The sequence below is a fragment of the Triticum urartu genome, chromosome 6A (genome assembly GCF_056163025.1).
Source record: "Triticum urartu cultivar PI428250 chromosome 6A, HENAU_Tu73, whole genome shotgun sequence".
NCBI classification, from domain to species: domain Eukaryota; kingdom Viridiplantae; phylum Streptophyta; class Magnoliopsida; order Poales; family Poaceae; genus Triticum; species Triticum urartu.
The window spans coordinates 558,777,417-558,801,380 of NC_141878.1; the positions used below are offsets into that span (position 1 = coordinate 558,777,417).

At 43.1% G+C, this 23,964-nt stretch overlaps 1 long non-coding RNA gene across 1 annotated transcript; it reads left to right on the top strand.

Annotated features, from left to right (window-relative positions):
* Positions 1 to 635: 635 nt before the first annotated feature.
* LOC125516930 (uncharacterized) lies at positions 636 to 1,350 on the top strand. The gene is made up of 3 exons (XR_015607727.1): positions 636 to 816; positions 902 to 1,013; positions 1,127 to 1,350. It is a non-coding gene; the product is annotated as an uncharacterized LOC125516930 (long non-coding RNA).
* Positions 1,351 to 23,964: the final 22,614 nt, after the last annotated feature.

Consider the following 23,964-nt stretch of genomic DNA (forward strand, 5'->3'; position numbering starts at 1 on the left):
CCCTAAGTGAATTAACGATTCGCGATAGAAAAAAAGGTCCCGAATAGGTGCTGCATCGCCCCCACCGCTTCGCCTCGATTGGCACTGGCGTAGGCCACCCCGCTGCTCGACCTTGCCTCGCACCGGAGGCGACCGCTCCCTCCCCTCCCCCAACCCGATATAGATGCCTAACCCGTGGGAACGGGTAGGCGGCCGGCAGGCGATGTGCGGCGCGGTGTCGGCGCGAGGAAGATGAGCATATCCGGGCGCGGCGTCGACCGATCTGGCGGTTGGTGCGGCGGCTTGTTCTGGTGCCAACGGCGTCCTGCTCATCCAGAGAAGGAAAGAGAAGGGCCTGAGGGAGAGAGGAAATAGAGGAAGAAAGGAGAGGCAGTATGACGATCAGGATTCAGGGAGAAGAAGAACGGTGGAAGAAGGATGGCTGGCCTCCTCGGTGCATGCCATACAATCTAAAGGTCTGACCATGTTGCTTTTCTTCCATCTTCTAATACAATCACAAATCAGCAATCAGCAAAGAGGGAGCTGTAGGATCAGTGTCTACCCTTTTCTGCAGCTCAATCATGGTGTTGTTTGTGGCTTCCACTCTCATACTGATTGATTAGGTGCTCTAACAGGTTCATATCAGACAAGGCAACCACAACAGTACAACCATGATAATCTCATGGGTGACAACAGTCAGAACCTGGATCGAGCACTGTGTTTTACGGGACTTCATAAGATAATCTCAATTGTTCTGCAAAGGGAAAGCATTCGCGGTATACGTTCTACAAATATACCTCGGGATACATTCATCATTGTACAATCAAGAACCTGAAGGTTACCGGCACGTCAAACATTGGATGCTTATGTTTTATGAAGGCTAGAATATTGATTCAAGGCTTAATTATGACTTTTCTTGCAGTTTGACACAAAGTATTACTATGCCGTTGGAACTGAAGAGACGCTGAAAAATATTTGGTTTAGGACCCCTCCGAAAAGTGGCCCAGATGTGCCATATACATTTGGTCTGATAGGTATTGTCAAATTTACTCAGAATATAACTTGCATGGTCATGTCTGAATTCCAACATAATTTTACTATTGTAGTTTATGAGTAATATTACTAAGAATTTTACTATTGTGTTTAGGTGATCTCAGTCAGAGTTTCGACTCTAATGTCACGCTCGCTCATTATGAGTCCAATTCAAAAGCCCAGTGCTTTTTGTCGAGACCTGACAAATGCCGATAATTGCCCATATCATGATAAATTGATAATACAAGGTGGGATATGTGGGCAAGATTTGTACGGCGGAATCTCGCATACTAGCCTTGGATCTGGACAGCTGGAAACCATGAGATAGATTTTGCTCCCGAACTTGTAAGGATATTTGTCTCTGATACTTTATTCACATTTCTTATGTCTCAATGGATGCTTTTACAGTTCAAGTAGAAGTACCAAATAAAAAACAATTCAGTGGATTTATGTTATATGCATTTAAATGCTCATTGAATTAGACTGTGCTCCATTCAGAGTTTCATTTGATTAGGCATATTGCTTAAAAAGAATATCAACGTATTTGCAGGGCGAAACAAAGTCACTCAAGCCATACAGCAGCAGGTATCCCACACCCTATAAGGCTTCTGGTAGCACATCAGTACCTTACTGCTATTTCATCAAAAGAGCCTAAGCCTATATCATTGTCCTGGCCTCATACTCTGCATACGGTATGTTACGTTCTTCTAACTCCTAATCTGAATACAACTTGCATTGGCAGGTATACATATGTAGTAGATGATTACATAATTAACTGAGATACAAGTATGAAGTGCTGCAGTTGCAGCAGTAGATCGTCCCTGCAGAGCAGCAACACTCTAGCCAGCTGCAGCCCACTGAATCCAAACTTGTTCGCACACACGAGGAAGATGAGCATGAGGGAAATGTGGTTTCAGAACTGAGCGTGTTGGGCGGCGGTGCGGCATAAGCTCGAATAATGGTTTGCTAATTAATTTACATCATGTGGAGTCGCAAGACTCCTCCTATTGCTTTGGGTGACACATGGGTACGCCAACTCCTATTACTTTGGGTGAGAAAACTCATTCTCTAGGTGACAAATGTATGTCTACAGATTTTCTTTAATCGTATAAAGAAGTCACAGCTAGGTGTTTCCTTTCTTTTTGCCTAGATACAATTTTGTTTTAGGCTTTGGGTAGGCTGGGAAAAATATAGAATGAGTGTTGTATGGGTTGATTTCAGCATAGGTATATTAGCTTATTTAAATTCCTAATTCAGTGCATATTCCTAATGGTATTGTACTAATTGATAGATGGTAGTTTATAATTTTGATTGATGCATTCCTGCAATTCTACTCAATGCGTACCAAAAATTTCTGTTCAAATTTGTTCCTAGAGATGGTAGCTAAAATAAACGACATGATAATCTAAAAAAATTGGTAAGAATGGTGCTCTATTATTCTCTATCTTAAACATAGGTTCTAGGCAAGCAAATCAATACAGTAAAATGTGTGTTTAATTAAGAGTTAGAGTGCTACCATCTAAAAAAGATTAAAATTGCTACTAAGTTCATACAAGATTAAGGTTATTACCAAGTACACATCACAGTTCTTTTGGTGGTTCACTACAATCCATCCCTTTGTTACAAACCAGCGCCACCTATGAATATCCGAAGGATATATAGGTAACTGGTTTGCCCGAGCAAGCGAGTAGCAGTACATGAATATTGATTCAGCAACTGTGAGTTATTCCCATTCAAAATCAGTGTATAAGCTTTTATATGCCATCACATGTGGAAATTGGCTTCAACTAACATTGTTAAGTTCTTGCTCAGTGACCTTTGCATGCTCTTGAACAGGTATAGGATACACACTGGCAAGGAAGCTTCCCAAGGCTGGCGGTAATGTGTTAAAAAATGCCTTATATTAAGTTACAGAGATAGTATCACATAACCTACTCGGTTTAGGTACCAACTCTTCTAGATCATTGATCAATCAAAGATGTTTTTCGTGGTTTTTCTAAATAACAAGCAAATTAAATGTTTTTGTAGACACTTTCGGAAAGAATGAAATGGACAATATGCAAGTAACAATAACAATTTAGTCTTTTTTGACACACAATATATCTCTACAGCTGAATGCTTGAAAAGGGAATTTGGAGAGCAACATTTGTGGGTAACTACTGCTGAGCTACTTGGTTCTTATATTGTCATAGAACTTTTATTCACAAACAATCATGTTTGCCAGTTCAAAATAGTACAGTGCAACACATTTGGTTCCATAATCCCTGTTCAATGACGCCTCTGGTCCATGGTCGGGCGACGCGTTAAGGATCCCTGAGTGACAGTGTCCTGGACTAGGAGGTACTCACCAAGTCGTCTCCCGATCTATTAGATTGGGCCGAGGCCCCCCATGGCCGTATACTCATGGGCCAGTTCGGACAGCTGCCGCATACAAGGAAGATTCCACAAAGACTTGGTGATCAAGACAAGGACTTCTCCCCACCGGCGTATTCGGCTAGGACTCTTGTTAACCTAGGCCTGTGGTGCACTATATAAACCAGGGCCAGGCTAGTCGATAGAATATACAACTTCATCATACAACAATAATACCATAGGCTAGCTTCTAGGGTTTAGCCTCCTTGATCTTGTGGTAGATCTACTCTTGTACTACCCATATCATCAAGAATAAATCGAGTAGGACGTAGGGTTTTACCTCCATCAAGAGGGCCCAAACCTGGGTAAAACTTCGTGTTCCCTGCCTCCTGTTACCATCGATCCTAGACGCACAGTTCGGGACCCCCTACCCGAGATCCACCGGTTTTGACACCGACCTTGGTGCTTTCATTGAGAGTTCCACTATGTGATCGACAAAAGGATCGATGGCTCGCCTGCAGATCAACTGCGACTTCGGCGTCTTCGTCACCAGTTCGACTGGTCACCTTGGTTCGACCAAGAATTGTGCCCCGTGTTCGGATCACCATGTTCGACGAGGGCCTTCATCAAACATCAACTCCGATCTCTATCAAGATCACGGAGGAATTATCTATGGAGCTCGGGGGCTCAACGTCAACATTGCCCTCAAGCGACCGTGCTGTTTTTTTGGACAGCGAACTCGTATCTGTCTCCACCACCTCCTCGAGTATCTCTTTGACGATCGCTTTGGTGGAATCTTGCGGAATTGGGTCTATAACAACCCTGGAAAATTTCGTCGAGTTCCGATGGAGGAATCTCTGGCAATCCACGATATACCGGAGCCCTGTCAAATCTGGATGGGAATTTGGACGAGTTTAGGGCGTGGTGTCCAGCTTCTATCTCGGACGTCCTTTGGAAGATCCAACCGTTGATCGGCTGCGGAATTCCTATATCTACCACCTCTCAAAATTTCAGCTCGATCCAACCGTCCAAACTCCGGGAACCTTCCGATTAGTGCATCACTTTTCGGATCTATTTCCTGCGCGAAAACGAATCCGACCCGAGTTCATCTTTTTTATGAACGGGATTTCGGACATCACTTTTGAAGGAAGTTTTTGTATGGGGTATTGTGTTTTGTTCCCGAACACACCCCACTAACTTTAAGATCTTTTGAACATGATCTTCAACATCATGCTGGTGTCAAACCAGTCCGGCAATATTGCTCCACGGCGGTCGGCCTGCGCTAGACACATCGTCACTTTATTGAGCCGAGCTCAACTTCTTCGGATCATCACCTCGGCAAGCTGAACAACAGTTCGGCATCGCAAAGAATAAATCATCACCAACATCGCCGCCCCACGGATTGCACGGAGCGGGCATACCGGCAGCGCCGCACAGTCGCTTCATCAAGCCGGCATTGACCACGTCACGACCTGCATCGACAGGGCCGCACTATTCCTTCTTCAAGCTGGTGTCCATCACGCCGACCTACTTTGACTCATCGGCTGACGTCGAGGCTTCGACATCTCGGCTGGACCGGGGGCTTCGTCATCTCTTCATCAACCTACTCCGGACGCTTCGGCGTCACTAGCTGACCAGCTCCGTCACGTTAGCTGGGCCGAGGGCTTTGCCTCGGTGAGTCAACCTTTACCAGCATTGCCATGCCATCATTTTATCGCCCATCAGGCAATGGGTGTGCGGAGCGAGTCCCAATTTTGGGAATCACCTTCCTTCGGATTGCTACAATAAATAAACCAGGTGCTATTAATCACAGTATTTTTTGCTTGTTTGGGTTCATTTTTCCCAAGGAATTATTACTCTGATTTGTCCATGATATGTACACAGGTCTATCAAATGGTGACCGCATTAACGACAGTCACGTGGTGGATCGATCAGTTTCCGTACATAGTCCGGCGAACGCCGCATCCGGAGCTCGGACCGACCTGTGAATTCAGGCTTTGCCACGGCTCTACTACATCACGCCGACGCCCTGCATCGACATTGACTTCGGTGCCACCATATTTCTTCTATTCCTCAATTTGCATAAATTATTTATTATGCAACATTTTTTTAATTATCATTATTACTATTATCTCCAGTTTGCACTATTTTTTATGCACAGGAAAATGATCCGGGGACTTCGGCGTCACTCTGCCGGTCTGCATTGACCGTGCTATGTCACCACTTCGGCGTGTCGAGCTCTCCGCTCCGCCACCTCGGGACCGGCTTGGGGATGGAACCTTGCCCCGCATCAAGCTCGGACCGCGTCATGAATACCGAACACATTAACCAGCTAAGTCGCTTTCATGCTCAAAGCTTTAATTTCTAACTTGTGCTCGGTTCGACCAAGCATTATACTTTTTTGGAAAAAAGTTGCTTGTAACAAATTTCCTTGTCCAAACTTTGTTTGTGACGCATAAATTCAAATACCCCGTTTACTTGGGGGCTTCCTTTATGAAGCTTTTTCCTGTTGCATATGATTATACTTGTACGGCTTCGTTCCTTGTTCGTGTATTACGCCACAATATGCACCATATTGACTTAAGCGATTTGCAAGCTGGGTTGCCTCGCTCCTGTGTTTACCCCTACATTCCCGATTGTTCGGCTAGGGAGTAAAGGGAGTACCTCTGCGATTGTCACGATCGGGTCAACCGAGCCGGACCTCAGACTGGGTGAAGCCGAAAGCTAGCGCTCTTATAGTTTTCAATGATGGTTGGCACACAACGGAACTCATGAGTACAAAAAATCTATTGCACAAGTCTCATAATAACAATGAGCACCGAAGAAAGGTATCGGTGGGGGTACTATTTTCTTCGAAGATGCTTCTTACACTTCACGGTAATATAGCATAAGTTCCCTGAGCGCACTTTGTCTGTTACAGCCTTATGGCCTGATTGCCTGGTTATTGGAAACACCGTCGATATTCTCGACCGATGGAGTACATAACACTTTTCGGTCCTTGATCAAAGAGGGAGAAGCTGACGGTCGGTTAAGACGCGTTTAAAGTTCGGTTGAACATAGATATGATATAAGTACTTCGGTACATGCAATCATTCTTCTACCCAAGTCACTTGGGGGCTCTTAAGTTTATTTGAGCCGTTTAATAATAAGTGTTCTTCTTCTTAGTCGTTGCAAAGTTTTATTATTATTTATCACTACTTTTTCGGGGACGAGTGTGCGGTCACTAGCCGAGGAGCCTATTTTTTCTCTGAAAGCCGCTAGAGTTTAGTTTGCTAAACTGCCCTGATGAGAAGTACTCCGCCCTCGGGATAGGAGGTTGAAGCCGTAGGCTGACCCGCTCGAAGTCTCGAGATAGGATGTATCAGTTAAAGCACGACAGAAGCACTTCTTTTTTCTAAGACCAACTTTCGGATTGGCACCGAACACTTGATATTGTTCGGACGTCATGTTTTTACTGACGTTTCTTGGTTTTCCAAGCTTTTTGGCACTTTTAAACTATTTGTGCTTTTCCAGCATTAGTCTCGCAGTGCAACGCCGGACACCTTTAGGGATTCGGCAAAAACATTCTCAGATATTGCTATATATGCATCGGTTTCGAATTGTGTCTTCGGTCAATAGTTGGGTTGCCTGGCTCCTGCACTTGCTTCCTACGTTCCGTTTTGTTCGGCTAGGCGTGCAAAGGGAGAACCACTGCGATTGTGCTTCCAGCTCACATGGTTAAGCACCTCAGTGGAGAAAGCCGAAAACTGACTTTCACAATAAGCGTAAACTGGTCAGCGAACCGATGACTATGTTAAATGATGGGCCGTTCATAACATTGGCCAAAGTATTTACGGCTTGACCACGACTGTCGCCGAACACTACCAGGGGCTATTAACTGGCCTCCCAAACTAAATCCTCAATATTTTGCTCTTACATTAGAGCTGAGGTTTAATGATCATGCTTAGCATGACAACCCAAAGAAAGGAACCGATAGCGGGACTATTTTCTTTGGAAGACATTTCTTCTGTTAAACAGTAATATAACTCTCTGCGTACCTTTGTTTATAAAACCGTATGGCCAGATTGCCTTGTTTGTTGTAAATCTTTGCCCTCATAAAGGCTTTATAAAGTAGGACAAACACTCCTCGGCTACTGGCCGAGGAGGTGGAAGCCGATGGTCGGTCAACAAAGTTTTGTACAATGCGGATCCGAGCATTAATGACGTAAAGTACTTGGATACATAGAGTCATTACACATAATTTGTGATTTTACTATGGATATTGATCCTTAATTCGGCCACCCGTGCCCGCATTAAGGCTCGGGGGCTACTGGGCTTCGGGCTTATTATTTACAAATATTAAAGGGGCACATCGATCCCCTGATCTGGTGTTGCCACCCGACCAGTGTCTCGGGGGCTACTGCATTGCTTGTCCAATGCAGAAAATTTTATGTGCAATATAGTTTCCGAGGAGATTTTGATCCTCAGGTTGGTTGGCCGCACCCAACCTGAGTCTCGAGGACTGAGCACGCCGCTTTTAGTGTCCCGAAGTATTCTGCCGAGCTTGGACTTGATCCTCAGGCCGATTTTGCAAATCAACCTGAGTCTCAGCGGCTACTAGGATCAGCGGTCTTACGTCATCCTTCAGGTGCATCTCGGGTTTTAGACCGATACACACCTTGAGGGCTACTGGCTATATATCTCGGCAGAGAATAAATTGCACCAACAAAAAATATTCACAAAAACCGGCCCACAATCGGGGTGGTGCACCACCTCGGAAGCAGTCCGGCATAAAGATCGGGCACTAGTGGCTGGCTCCGTAGAGGGCATTTCCGGCATTAAGCTTGGCTAAACTCCTTCAACTTTTTTGAACCAAGGTGATATGACACCTCGGATATAGTCCGGTGTTGGAGCTCGGATACATAGTCTGGCGTTGGAGCTCGGATACATTCCGGCGTTAGAGCTAGGAAGCGGTCCGGCATTGGTGCTCGGCTCCAAAAGATACCTCGAATACAGTCCGGCGTTAGAGCTCGGACGGAAGAGGACACTGCCTCCCGGGAACAACTTCAAACCCGAGGTGTGGCATAAAAATAATAAGGCATTGATAAAGGCCAGAAACTTAAAGCGGCTCCTCGGATACCCGGCGTATAAACTCGTCGAATGCATTTCGGCGATCCTCAAGATCGAAGATGAGAAGATTTGTTGAACCAGTTTTCAAGACCGACGACCGAAGATGAAGAACAGTTCGGAAGAATCGAGGAGCGTCCCTAACTTGAAGACCGGTTCAGGGGGCTACTGACGGTGTCCTGGACTAGGGGGTACGCACCAAGTCGTCTCCCGATCTATTAGATTGGGCCGAGGCCCCCCATGGCCGTATACTCATGGGCCAGTTCGGACAGCTGCCGCATACAAGGAAGATTCCACAAAGACTTGGCGATCAAGATAAGGACTTCTCCCCACCGGCGTATTCGTCTAGGACTCTTGTTAACCTAGGCCTCTGGTGCATTATATAAACCAGGGCCAGGCTAGTCGATAGAATATACAACTTCATCATACAACAATCATACCATAGGCTAGCTTCTAGGGTTTAGCCTCCTTGATCTTGTGGTAGATCTACTCTTGTACTACCCATATCATCAAGAATAAATCGAGCAGGACGTAGGGTTTTACCTCCATCAAGAGGGCCCAAACCTGGGTAAAACTTCGTGTTCCCTGCCTCCTGTTACCATCGATCCTAGATGCACAGTTCGGCACCCCCTACCCGAGATCCGCCGGTTTTGACACCGACATTGAGCTTCTGTGGATCTCACGTTGCCGACGGAGCCCCACATCCCCTAGGACCCGACTCCCACCACAAGGGCTCGATTCCTCTCATTATCCCTACTCATGGCAGTTGACATGCTCTCCTATCTTTAGTTGGCGGCAGCTAATCATCCACTATTCAAAACTAAATTTTGCCGATCTAATGTGTGTTGGTTGAGTTGTTTTCTGAAGAGTTGTGTTTGTTTGCATTCTCTCTATGTGAAGTTATAGCACAATCAGGTCAGGGTGCTAGAATAGTAAAAAGCTCAAGTGATGGAAAAAAGATGACACATGGTGATTGGATGAGCTTCGCCTGCATGCCCCTGCTGCATCCCCATGTCTCCAAGTGCAGGTATTGGCTTCATGCAGTTCTATTTTTGCATACAGGTACATAATGGACCACAACTTTGTCTATTAGGATGAATTCTTGTACCTAATTTACTACTGTTAGCTGCATGGATAATGTGCTCATATAGTTTTGGAGATCATGGGGATCATATGATTACTTGTAGGGGACTAAGCGCAGAGAGGATTGCCGATCCTTGCCTGCATATACATGCACCATGGATGTGTGCCATATGGCATGATGCACAACATGCCATTGAGACCACCGAATCGTTGCTCAGTACATCTGGTACATTCACACGAACCTCTCTCCACTGTAGTGTCACCGCTGTTTGTTTCGTCTCTTGACTACGACACTTTGTACCACAAGAGCACATCAGTAGCTTCAGGATAGGGGGGCAATCCTATTATCCTTTCATGAGTGATGACCCACTACTTTCGCCTTTTTGAAACCAAACATTACACAGATTGATCCTGTGGCATGTAATATTGTTATCTTGTATTAACAAATCTAGCGTCAGTTCTGATGATACAAACAAAATAAACATAGATGCGGATAAGCTTAATCAATTCAACAGTTTATCATGGATTATAAAGCTTTCCTTTCCTTCATCTTTTATACTTTCTTTGGTTTGTCATGGATTAGTTGCAAAAACTTGTGAAATACAATTCATTGTTTGTCTTTATAGTTGGCATGTGATATATTTTCTCAAGTTCATGACTGTGATGCGCACAACTAACATATGATTCACATATTGTTCCCTTTGGTCTTTACATTAGCAAAGTTTCTCCCTGGCTTTTTTTAAAGTTCTATTTTGGGAATCCATGCATTTTCTCTTTGGTCAGTTTAATCAATTTACCCTTTTTCTTGAAACAGATAAATGTTGTACCTCTTGAACATGTCATCGTAGGAGTTCTCTTCTTTATTGTATTTATGTTTATTTTTGAAGAAATTTCGTTCAGTGGTTATGTTGTATCTTAATTATGCTATAATATTTCAAAGCACCAAATAGTATGATGTAATCCTCTAAGCATGGTTGACATACTTGCTTTGTCATATTTACTATCATAAATTTCTTTCAATGGGATCTCTGGAAATACTGTTTTCTATGTGTTCCCATTGGTGCCTGAATAATTTGTCGCTCTTTCAATGGGATATATTTTTTGCTAATGGTCATTTATAAAGAATTATAAAGCATCCATCTGTGAATGAATTTCTGAATATTACCATAATGTGAATGATAATGGTGGAACACTTAGATTGTGGTTCAACTATTGTATGGCAGTTCCATATTGTGTGTTTGTGTATGCCTAGCCGACCTTGGTTCATGGCAACTGACATTTATTCCGAAGCAAAACTTTAGAAATTAGAAGCATCATCTTGTTTCAGAAGGTAAAGAAAGAAGGTGTGGTGATACTTCTTCTCCTCCCGTTGCAACGCACGGGCATTTTTCCTAGTTCATATTTATTAGGGGGAGAGTCTTCATCATCACTTTCATCAATATTATCAGTTTCAATAATTTAATTCTCTCTAAACCTAGCAAGTTGTTCATCAAGAAATTCATCAAGTGGCATAGTAGTATCAAGCGTAGAAGTAGTTTCATCATAAGTATCATGCATAGCAGAAGTGGCATCATCAATAACAGGTGACATATCAGAATCAATAGCAGAAGCAGGTTTAGGTGTCGCAAGCTTACTCAAAACAGAAGGTGAATCAAGTGCAGAGCTAGATGGCAGTTCCTTACCTCCCCTCGTAGTTGAGGGATAAATCTTGGTTTTTGGATCTCTCAAGTTCTTCATAATGATAAGCAGATATAAATCCCAAGTGACTCAAAGAATAGAGTTATGCTCCCCGGCAACGGCGCCAGAAAATAGTCTTGATAACCCACAAGTATAGGGGGTCGCAACAGTTTTCGAGGATAGAGTATTCAACCCAAATTTATAGATTCGACACAAGGGGAGCCAAAGAATATTCACAAGTATTAGCAGCTGAGTTGTCAATTCAACCACACCTGGAAACTTAATATCTGCAGCAAAGTATTGAGTAGCAAAGTAATATGATAGTAGTGGTAACGATAGCAAAAGGTAATGGTAGCAAAAGTAGTGGTTTTGGTATTTTGTAGTGATGATAACAATAGCAACGGAAAAGTAAATAAGCGAAGAACAATATATGGAAAGCTCGTAGGCAATGGATCGGTGATAGAGAATTATGCCGGATGTGGTTCATCATGTAACAGTCATAACCTAGGGTGACAAAGAACTAGCTCCAATTCATCAATGTAATGTAGGCATGTATTCCGAATATAGTCATACGTGCTTATGGAAAAGAACTTGCATGACATCTTTTGTCCTACCCTCCTGTGGCAGCGGGGTCCTAACGGAAACTAAGGGATATTAAGGCCTCCTTTTATTAGCATACCGGACCAAAGCATTAACACATAGTGAATACATGAACTCCTCAAACTACGTTCAACACCGGGAGTGGTCCCGATTATTGTCACTTCGAGGTTGCCAGATCATAAGACACAGTACGTGACTATAGACTTGCAAGATAGGATCAAGAACTCTCATATATTCATGAAAACATAATAGGTTCAGATACGAAATCATGGCACTCAGGCCCTAGTGACAAGCATTAAGCATAGCAAAGTCATAGCAACATCAATCTCAGAACATAGTGGATACTAGGGATCAAACACTAACAAAACTAACTCGATTACATGATAAATCTCATCCAACCCATCACCGTCCAGCAAGCCTACGATGGAATTACTCACGCACGGCGGTGAGCATCATGAAATTGGTGATGGAGGATGGTTGATGATGACGATGGCGACAGATTCCCCTCTCCGGAGCCCCGAACGGACTCCAGATCAGTCCTCCCGAGAGGTTTTAGGGCTTGGCGGCGGTTCCGTATCGTAAAACGCGATGAATCCTTCTCCTTTATTTTTTCTCCCCGAAAGCAAATATATAGAGTTGGAGTTGAGGTCGGAGGAGCTCCAGGGGGCCCACGAGGTAGGGGGCACGCCCAGGGGGCAGGCGCCCCCACCCTCGTGGCTTGGATGTGGGCCCCTTGTCTTCATCTTTTGCAAGGATTTTTTATTATTTCCAAAAAGATGTTCCATGAAGTTTCAGGTCATTCCGAGAACTTTTGTTTCTACACATAAATAACACCATGGCAATCCTGCTGAAAACAGCGCCATTCCGGGTTAATTACATTCGAATCATGCAAGTTAGAGTCCAAAACAAGGGCAAACATGTTTGGAAAAGTAGATACAACAGAGACGTATCATCTCCCATCCATGCGTCCGCGCGAGCGACCATCCCGGTAGCATGACGGGTGGTCGCCGAGCACTATCGCTGAGCCGGAAGCCGCGGGCGTCAGCGAGGTCTCCGCAGACCCGCGCGAGCTCGTGTAGATGCCTGCACCAGCGCCTGTGCCCGTGTGCGTCCCTCCACCCACCGTGTCATCGGCCCCCCATGCGTTTGGCTGCATCCACCGCGCCCGTGCGCACCCCTCCACCCACCGCGGTGCGGGTCCCCGTGCGTTTGGCTGCACTCGTCACGCCCGTGCCCGTGTGCGCCCCCTCTCGGTGGCATGGGGCGCTGCCGTCGACCGCTACCTCTCAGCGGCGCTAGTTGCCGTCCTCCCGCGCCCCGCCCGTCGATCGCGTGACGACATGATGTTTGATTTACAAGTGAAGAACATTTTGTGCTGCCTTGAAGACTTCAACAACGGCGTCCCGGAGGACGACAATGACAATGACGGCGTGGCATGCCGCCTCCGCCGCCAGAAATAGTTTTATGGGGGTTTAATACTGTATCTCGAATTCTTGATCATATGAATATAAATTCGCAGTGTGACTGAATGAAAGATATGGTTTGAACGAACTTGCGTTTTTCTCTCTTAATGTACAGACTTATCAAATGATTTTCTCTTGAAAAAAATGTCAACGGTTTTTAAATATAAAACACTCATCGCAAACGTTTTAGTTAGAACACCCGTATGCAAACCGACAGCTTCCCCAGGAAGCCAAGGGAAAATGTGCCGAGCAGGATTTCTGCATCCCTTCAACGCAAACGGTTGTTTTGCATGACTCGGGTGCAACCACGTACAAACAATTGGGTAAGATTTGCATATCTGTCATTTTGGGTATGTTGCCATTTCTCAAACTGGAAATATTGACATTTGTTTATCTAGTAACATTGCCATTTGTCAACCTTGTAACACTACAATTTGTCAAAATATGCAGCTACAAATCACTAGCACTATCTAATTTTTGCAAGTAAAATCACTAGCATTGTTCATATGGACACCACTAGCAGGCGTGAGTTCATTGACGCATATGCAAATGTACCATTGGTTACATACAACAAGTCATCAACCCATAACGACAATGAGGATACACGTTGGATTATAGATCATTTCCAACAAAACATTCTAGTAAAGTTTTTCTCACACAACAAATAACAAAGCGATGAAATGAACTTCAGCTCAACCACTCGTCGGCATTGGAAACGCTTGCTTTGAACTAGAAGTGATTCTCTGGGAAGGGACAGCTACTGTCAATCTTGAGACCAACGCATGACTGATCATCCAGGCTGAAGTGGCCTATTTCAATACCCATATTGGGACGGTAGGGAAGCATAGTAATGTCCGAGGTATAGATACAGTTGCTTCTCATAAATGGTAGTAACGTTGTGTCAACAGCAGCTGGATCGCCTTCCACCATCATTGGATAGTTTTGTCCAAGGAAGAGTGAGTTTCCTCCAAGACTTTCAATACTGAACCAGGGAGAAGGTGTTGGCGCTAGTACACCAGTATCCAACCCGAATACCCTGCAACGGATGTTAGAATAGGTTCGGAGAGTGCGACCATACGAGACAACACATGCTTCCTTAGTAACATCAGCAGTGCCCCATATATAGACAAGATGAGGTGATCCATCGGAATAAGTTGCCAGGCGCCACTGAGTATATGGGTCCTGCTCGTCCTCATGCTCGTGAATAAAATTTTCAAGTATAGGTGGTGGAATGGTCAGAGGACCTTGGAAACACAAGAAGGTTAATTAGTAAAGGGAAACTAGCTAACCCGCATGCATGTGGAATAAACAATTATAATTACGTTGGAAGAAAAACATACCGAAATCATCATGATTCCATGCAAAAACAGTGCCACGAGTGGTGGCAGCAAACACAAGACCCTCGTATTGAATTGCATCATAGTACTCATCCGTGTATAGAAACTGATTTTTGAGCAATATCCATCGAGTTGAACCATGAAGGACGACAACAAGCTTGTCGAAGATAGCGACAACATAAGCATTCCTATAACCCCAAGAATGGTTGGGAACTCGAAAAATTGGTGTCTTCCGTAGATGACAATCAGCATGATCGTATTTGAACTCACATAGAATACCGGTGTAGTCAACCTCTGGGCAGTCGTCTGAGATTTTTCGAAGTGGAACCCGGTGACAAGTGTACACATTCACAAGTTCCCAGTCGCAGTTGTACCCAATATAAATAACCCAATCTCCATTTGCGCCTGCCCAAGCCTTGCCCTCAAGCGATGACATCTTAACATCATACATATCATAATCAAGCGGCATCAACTTACACAAGGCAAGGCTTCCCTCGTCCCCGCGCCATTCAGTAGGGTCACGGCGACAAAGATAGGGGAGATGAAACCGCTCCTGAACCCTTGGGTTCCTTGTAATGATGTTATTGGTTGAGTCGTGAATGGTCTTGAACGAACCTGCCATGCTAGCCGAGGTGATGATGCTGCACCGATCAATGAGTTCCTCCACCGCGTCATCATTCAGATCAGGGCAAGAATAACGGGGTCGTTTCCAACTTGTTCCCTCCATGGAGAAGACGATCAAACAATGGCAGAAGGGAGGGTGAAGGCAAATGGAGGAGGGAGGAAGAGCTAGCTTGCGACAGTAGTTCCAAATCAAGAGGGAAAGGCGAAGAGTCGGTGGATGGTTGCCACGGTACACGAAGAGGCGCCTGGGGAGCGAACTGTTGCCACGGAGGTCACACACTGACGACAAGGGCTGAGTGAACCGCATGCAATCCTATCGCACAACACACACACGTCTAGTTAAGTTGAACCGTTTCTGTACTCTTGTGTCAACGCAAACAGTTCATCCGAGTGAACCGCATGCCGTATATCCCACACACCTTGATCTAGCTGACCATTTCTTTTGTGTTGCCTAATCACAAACAGTTCATCCGAGTGAACGGTATGCTGTATATCACACACACCTTCATCTGGCTGTCCGTTTCTTTTGTGTTGCCTAATCACAAACAGTTCATCCGAGTGAACCGTATGCTATGTATCGCACACGCATTCATCTGGCTGCCTGTTTCTTTTGTTCCTCCTCATCACAAATAGTTAATTGAACTGAACCATATGGCCTTCATCGCACACGCGACTAAAACCTGAACCGTGTTTGATGCATCCGTCATCACAAACTTTTTATACGTTTCTGACGGTTTTCATATAGCACCGTTTGCGATTATGGCATCACACACAGTTTCTCGAAGGGTCTCTGATCAAAGTGTCACGTTAGCAGCATCTTGCAGTAGTGTGTACTTTGTGTTGGGGAACGTAGTATTTCAAATTTTTTACTTACGATCATGCAAGATCTATCTAGGATATGCATAGCAACGAGAGGGGAGAGTGTGTCTACGTACCCTCGTAGACCAAAAGCGCAAGCGTTTAGTAACGCGGTTGATGTAGTCGAACATCTTCATGATCCAACCGATCGAAGTACCGAACGTACGGCACCTCCGCGATCAGCACACGTTCAGCTCGGTGACGTCCCTCGAACTCTTGATCCAGTTGAGGCCGAGAGAGAGTTCTGTCAGCATGATGGCATGGCGGCGGTGATGATGAAGTTTACCAGCGCAGGGCTTCGCCTAAGAACTACGACGATATGACCGAGGTGTGTAACTGTGGAGGTGGGGCACCGTACATGACTAAGAGAAACTTCTGTGTGCCATTGGGGTGTGATAACCTGCAAGTATAGGGGATCGCAACAGTTTTCGAGGGTAAAGTATTCAACCCAAATTTATTGATTCGACACAAGGGGAGCCAAAGAATACTCTCAAGTATTAGCAGCTAAGTTGTCAATTCAGCCACACCTGGAAACTTAATATCTGCAGCAAAGTGTTTAGTAGCAAAGTAGTATGATAGTAGTGATAACGGTAGCAAAAGGTAACAGTAGTAAAAGTAATGTTTTTGGTATTTTGTAGTGATGATAGCAATAGCAACGGGAAAGTAAATAAGTCGAGAACAATATATGGAAAGCTCGTAGGCAATGGACCAGTAATGGAGAATTATGCCGGATGCGGTTCATCATGTAATAGTCATAACCTAGGGTGACACAGAACTAGCTCCAGTTCATCAATGTAATGTAGGCATGTATTCCGAATATAGTCATACGTGCTTATGGAAAAGAACTCGCATGACATCTTTTGTCCTACCCTCCCGTGGCAGCGGGGTCCATAAGGAAACTAAGGGATATTAAGGCCTCCTTTTAATAGAGAACCGGAATAAAGCATTAACACATAGTGAATACATGAACTCCTCAAACTACGATCATCACCGGTAAGTATCCCGATTATTGTCACTTCGGGGTTAACGGATCATAACACATAATAGGTGACTATAGACTTGCAAGATAGGATCAAGAACACTCATATATTGATGAAAACATAATAGGTTCAGATCTGAAATCATGGCACTCAGGCCCTAGTGACAAGCATTAAGCATAGCAAAGTCATAGCAACATCAATCTCAGAACATAGTGGACACTAGGGATCAAACCCTAACAAAACTAACTCGATTACATGATAGATCCCATCCAACCCATCACCGTCCAGCAAGCCTATGATGGAATTACTCACGCACGGCAGTGAGCATCATGAAATTGGTGATGTAGGATGGTGGGTGATGACGATGGCGACGGATTCCCCTCTCCGGAGCCCCGAACGGACTCCAGATCAGCCCTCCCGAGAGGTTTTAGGGCTTGGCGGCGGCTCCGTATCGTAAAACGTGATGATTTCTTCTCTTTGTTTTTTTCTCATCGAAACTCAATGTATGGAGGCGGAGTTGGAGTCGGAGAGGCAACAGGGGGCCCACGAGGTAGGGGGCGCGTCCTAGGGGGGCAGGCGCGCCCCCCACCCTCGTGGCAAGGTTGTGGGCCCCCTGGCCTTGATCTTTGGCAGGTATTTTTCTTATTTTCTGAAAAGTTGCTCCGTGAAGTTTCAGGTCATTCCGAGAACGTTTGCTCCTGCACATAAATAACACCATGGTAATTCTGCTGAAAACAGCGTCAGTCCGGGTTAGTTCCATTCAAATCATGCAAGTTAGAGTCCAAAACAAGGGCAAAAGTGTTTCGAAAAGTAGATATGTTGGAGATGTATCAACTCCCCAAGTTTAAACCTTTGCTTGTCCTCAAGCAATTCAGTTGACAAACCGAAAGTGATAAAGAAAAACTTTTACAGACTCTGTTTGCTCTTGTTGTTGTAAATATGTAAAGCCAGCATTCAAGTTTTCAGCAAAGATTACAACTAACCACATTTGCAATAACACATAGGTCTCAAGTTTACTCATATCAATATCATAATCAACTAGCGAGCCATAATTATAAATCTCGGATGACAACACTTTCTCAAAACAATCATAATATGATATAACAAGTTGGTATCTCGCTAGCCCTTTCTGAGACCGCAAAACATAAATGCAGAGCACCTTTAAAGACCAAGGACTGACTAGACATGTAATTCATGGTAAAAGAGATCCAGTCAAGTCATACTCAATGTAAACTAACAGTAATGAATGCAAATGACAGCGGTGCTCTCCAAATGGTGCTTTTTAATAAGAGGATGATGACTCATCATAAAAGTAAATAGATAGGCCCTTCGCAGAGGGAAGCAAGGATTTGTAGAGGTGCCAGAGCTCGGTTTTGAAACAGAGGTGAATAATATTTTGAGAGGTATACTTTCATTGTCAACATAACAACCAAGAGATGGCAATATCTTCCATGCTACACACATTATAGGCGGTTCCCAAACAGAATGGTAAAGTTTATACTCCCCCTTCCACTAACAAGCATCGATCCATGGCTTGCTCGTAACAACGAGTGCCTCCAACTAACAAGAGTCCCAGGGGGAGTTTTGTTTGCAATTATTTTGATTTAGTTTGCATAAAGCATGGAATTGGGCATCCCGGTGACCAGCCATTTATCTCGTGAGTGAGGAGCGGAGTCCACTCCTCTTGAGAATAACCCGCCTAGCATGGAAGATACAAACAACCCTAGTTGATACATGAGCTACTCGAGCATACAAAACATGATATTTATTTGAAGGTTTAGAGTTTGGCACATACAAATTTACTTGGAACGGCAGGTAGATACCGTATATAGGTAGGTATGGTGGACTCATGTGGAATAACTTTTCGGGGTTTAAGGGATTGGATGCACAAGAAGTATTCCCTCTTAGTACAGGTGAAGGCTAGGAAAAGACTGGGAAGCGACCAGCTAGAGAGAGACAACAGTCATGAACATGCATTAAAATTAATCAACACCGAATGCAAGCATGAGTAGGATATAATCCACCATGAACATAAATATCGTAAAGGCTATGTTGATTTTGTTTCAACTACATGCGTGAACATGTGCCAAGTCAAGTCACTTAAATCATTCAGAGGAGGATACCACCCTATCATACCACATCATAACAATTTCAATAGCATGTTGGCACGCAAGGTAAACCATTATAACTCATAGCTAATCAAGCATGTCATAAGAAACTATGATCTCTAGTTGTCATTGCAAACATGTTTATTCATAATAGGCTGAATCAGGAACGATGAACTAATCATATTTACAAAAACAAAAGAGGTCGAGTTCATTTCAGCTTTTCTCATCTCAGCCAGTCCATCATATATCATCATAATTGCCTTTCACTTGCACGAGCGAATAGTGTGAATAATAATAATAGTGCACGTGCATTGGACTAAGCTGGAATCTGCAAGCATTCAATAAACAGGAGAAGACAAGGCAATATGGGCTCTTTTGTCAGATCAACAATAATGCATATAAGAGCCACTTCAACAATTTGATCATGGTCTTCTCCTATCGACCCACACAGAAAAGAAAAGAAATAAAACTATTTACACGGGAAAGCTCCCAACAAGCAAAAGAAGAACAGGAAATATTTTTCGGTTTTCTTTTTAATTACTACTACAAGCATGGAAATTAAAACTAGCTAAAAGCTACAACTAATTTTTTTTTGTTTTTCTTAAGGTTTATTAAACACATAAGAAGAAAGCATAAAAAGGAAAATAAACTAGCATGGATGATACAATGAAAAAGTATGAGCACCGACATCTAGCAATGAGTGTGTGAACATAAATATAATGTCGGTGGGAAATACGTACTCCCCCAAGCTTAGGCTTTTGGCCTAAGTTGGTCTATGGCCATGGCTGGCTTGGCGGAAATCCATAATAGTAGCTGGGGTCGTACTGCGATGCAGCGGCTATCGCCTGCTGAGCTGCGGCGTGGCGACGAGCGGCCTCCTCTCTCCTCTCGTACTCATATGCCTCCTCTCTGGTAATAGTATATCTTACTCTTGCCTGATAATCAAAGAAGGCAGGAGCGGGGAGAGTAATACGGACAGCACGGCGTCTGTCAAAGATTAGTCGATACTGGGGAAGTGATTCGTTCCTCTCAACAAACTGGTCGTGAACCATAACATTAAAATCTAAATAAGCAGGTGGTAATTCAATATCATCTTCGCGGATGTCTATACCAAGAAAATTAGCTATGCGGGTTGCATAAATTCCTCCAAAGAAATCTCCATTATATCTATTAAGGTGCAACCTACGCGCAACAATGGCTCCCAAATTATATGATTGGTCTCCTAACACAGCACTCCTAAGAATACTGAGGTCGGGGACACACATGTGACATGCCTCATCCTTACCATTGATGCATCTACCTATGAAGAGAGCAAAATAATGTATAGCAGGAAAGTGAATGCTCCCTATGGTATCCTGTGTAATATCTCTAGATTCTCCCACAGTTATGCTAGCAAGAATATCTCTAAATTCAGATTTGCGACGATCCCTTCTACTACCCCATTGTGGAAGTTTGCATGCAGTGGTAAAATCCTCTAAGTCCATAGTGTAAGATTTATCATAAAGATCAAACAAGACAGTTGGAGAATTACGTGAAGTTGAAAATTCAAACCTCCTCACAAAGGTACTGGTGAGGTTGTGATAATGGCTGCACTTCTCTTCCTCGAAGCTCACAAGATCAGCGTTACGCAAATATGCGTTAAATTCTTCTTTAATTCCCGCTCGATCCATAAAGTTCTCAGAAGGCCATTCACAAGGACGCACTGGAGCATTTCTTGGTGGCTCTTCGTCAGCATCACGCATTGCAAGCCTGGGTCCTTGTTTCCTTGAGGAACCACCTTGGAACATTTTCCTAAGCATTTTTCTTCCTCTGGAAAATTCTGAATTTTTTTAGTAACTTCAAAATAAAAGTAAACCAAACTCAATAATATTGATAGTAACTACTCCTACAAGTGCCTAGGGCCTATATCATGCATCAGAACTACTTTTGACCATATAAATTTGACATGCAAGCTCAAGAACAGGGTCACCTAAGGAGCAAAAATTTGCAATGAATAAAGCACTAGAACAAAAACTAATTGGACCAATGGTGGAGTCACATACCAAGGAACAATCTCCCCAAGCAGTTTTGTGAGAGGTGCTTTGAGCAAGGAGATCGAAAATGGCAGCAAGATGAGCTAGAACTCGTGCTTGAGCTGGATATTCGTGTTTGTGGGAGGAAGATGAAGTGTGTGGGTGCAGGAATAAGTGGAGGAGGGCCACCATGGGCCCACGAGGCAGGGGGCGCGCCCTAGAGGGGTGGGGGCGCCCTCCACCCTCGTGGGCAGGTGGTTGACCCCCCTGGTGTGTTCTCAGTTCCATAAATCCTCAAATATTCTAAAAAAGTCATATTTAAATTTCAGGGCATTTGGAGAACTTTTATTTTCAAGGTATTTTTATATTGCACGGATAATCAGATAACAGATAGAAAAATATTTATTTTTATTTGATTTAATATAAATAACAGAAAGTAAAAGTGGGGTACACAGGGTTGTGCCTTCTAGTTTCATCCATCTCATGGTCATCAAAAGGAATCCAGTAACAAGGTCCATCAAGTCTTGTTAACGAACTCATTCCGAATAACATGGAACCAGAGAAATTTCGAATAACACTATGTTACCTCAACGGGGGTATGCACATCTCCAATAATAAGAATATCATATTTCTTCTTGACAGTAGGAAGAGGAAATTCGAAACCTCCAAATATAATCGATGGAATTTTTCCAATAGAGTTGATACTATGAACTTGAGGTTGTTTCCTCGGAAAGTGTACCATATGCTCATTGCCATTAACATGAAAAGTGACATTGCCTTTAGTGCAATCAATAACAGCCCCTGCAGTATTCAAAAAGGGTCTTCAAAGAATAATAGACATACTATCGTCCTTGGGAATATCAAGAATAACAAAGTCCATTAAAATAGTAATGTTTGCAACTACAACAGACACATCCTCAAAAATACCGACAGGTATAACAGTTGATTTATCAGCCATTTGCAAAGATATTTTAGTAGGTGTCAACTTATTCAAATCAAGTCTACGATATAAAGAGAGAGACATAACACTAACACCGGCTCCAAGATCACATAAAGCAGTTTTAACATAATTTCTTTTAATAGAGCATGGTATAGTGGGTACTCCTGGATCTCCAAGTTTCTTTGGTATTCCACCCTTAAAAGTATAATTAGCAAGCATGGTGGAAATTTCAGCTTCCGGTATCTTTCTTTTATTTGTAATGATATCTTTCATGTACTTAGCATAAGGGTTGGTTTTGAGCATATTAGTTAATCACATACGCAAAAAGATAGGTCTAATCATTTCAGCAAAGCGCTCAAAATCCTCATCATCCTTTTTCTTGGATGGTTTGGGAGGAAAAGGCATGGGTTTCTGAACCCAAGGCTCTCTTTCTTTATCGTGTTTCCTAGCAACAAAGTCTTTCTTATCATAATGTTGATTCTTTGATTGTGAGTTATCAAGATCAACAGCAGGTTCAATTTCTATATCATTATCATTACTAGGTTGAGCATCATCATGAACATTATTATTAACATTATCACTAGTTTCAGGTTCATTACCAGATTGTGTTTCAGCATCACAAATAGAAATATCATTTGGGTTCTTAGGTGTTTCAACAATAGGATCACTAGAATCATGCAAAGTCCTATCATTTTTCTTTTTGTTCTTTTTAGAAGAACTAGGTACATATATATTATTTCTCTGAGAATCTTGCTCAATTCTCTTAGGGTGGCCTTCAGGATACAAAGGTTCCTGAGTCATTCTACCAGTTCTAGTAGCCACTCTAACAGCATAATCATTATTTCTACTATTTAATTCATTGAGAAAATCATTTTGATCTTTAAGTACTTGCTCCACTTGAGTGGTAACCATAGAAGCATGTTTACTAATAAGTTCAAGTTCACCTTTAACATTAGCCATATAATCACCCAAGTGTTCAAGCATATTTGAATTATTTTTCAATTGTCTACCAAAATAAGCATTAAAATCTTCTTGCTTAGCCATAAATTTATCAAACTCATCTAAGCATGGGCTAGCAAATTTAATAAATGGGATTTCAGCTTTATCATATCTACAGAGAGAATTTACCTTTACTACCTGTGTCGGGTTATCAAGACCATGAGTTTCTTCAATAGGTAAAGGATTAAGAGTATATGTTTCTTCAACAGGCGGTAAATTAAGACCATGTATTTCTTCAATAGGAGGTAAATTCTTAACATCTTCCGCTTTAATACATTTTTCTTTCATAGATTTCTTTGCCTCTTGCATATCTTCAGGACTGAGAAATAGAATACCCCTCTTCTTCGGAGTTGGTTTAGGAATAGGCTCAGGAATTGGCTCCGAAGGTGTCCAATTATTTTCATTTGTCAACATATTGTTCAATAAAATTTCAGCTTCATCGGGTGTTCTTTCCCTGAAAACAGAACCAGCACAACTATCCAGGTAATCTCTGGAAGCCTCGGTTAGTCCATTATAAAAGATATCAAGTATTTGATTTTTCTTAAGAGGATGATCGGGCAAAGCATTAAGTAATTGGAGAAGCCTCCCCCAAGCTTGTGGGAGACTCTCTTCTTCAATTTGCACAAAATTATATATGTCCCTTAAAGCAGCTTGTTTCTAATGAGTAGGGAAATATTTAGCAGAGAAGTAATAAATCATATCCTGGGGACTACGCACACAACCAGGATCAAGAGAATTAAACCATATCTTAGCATCACCCTTTAATGAGAACGGAAATATTTTAAGGATATAAAAGTAGCGAGTTCTCTCATCT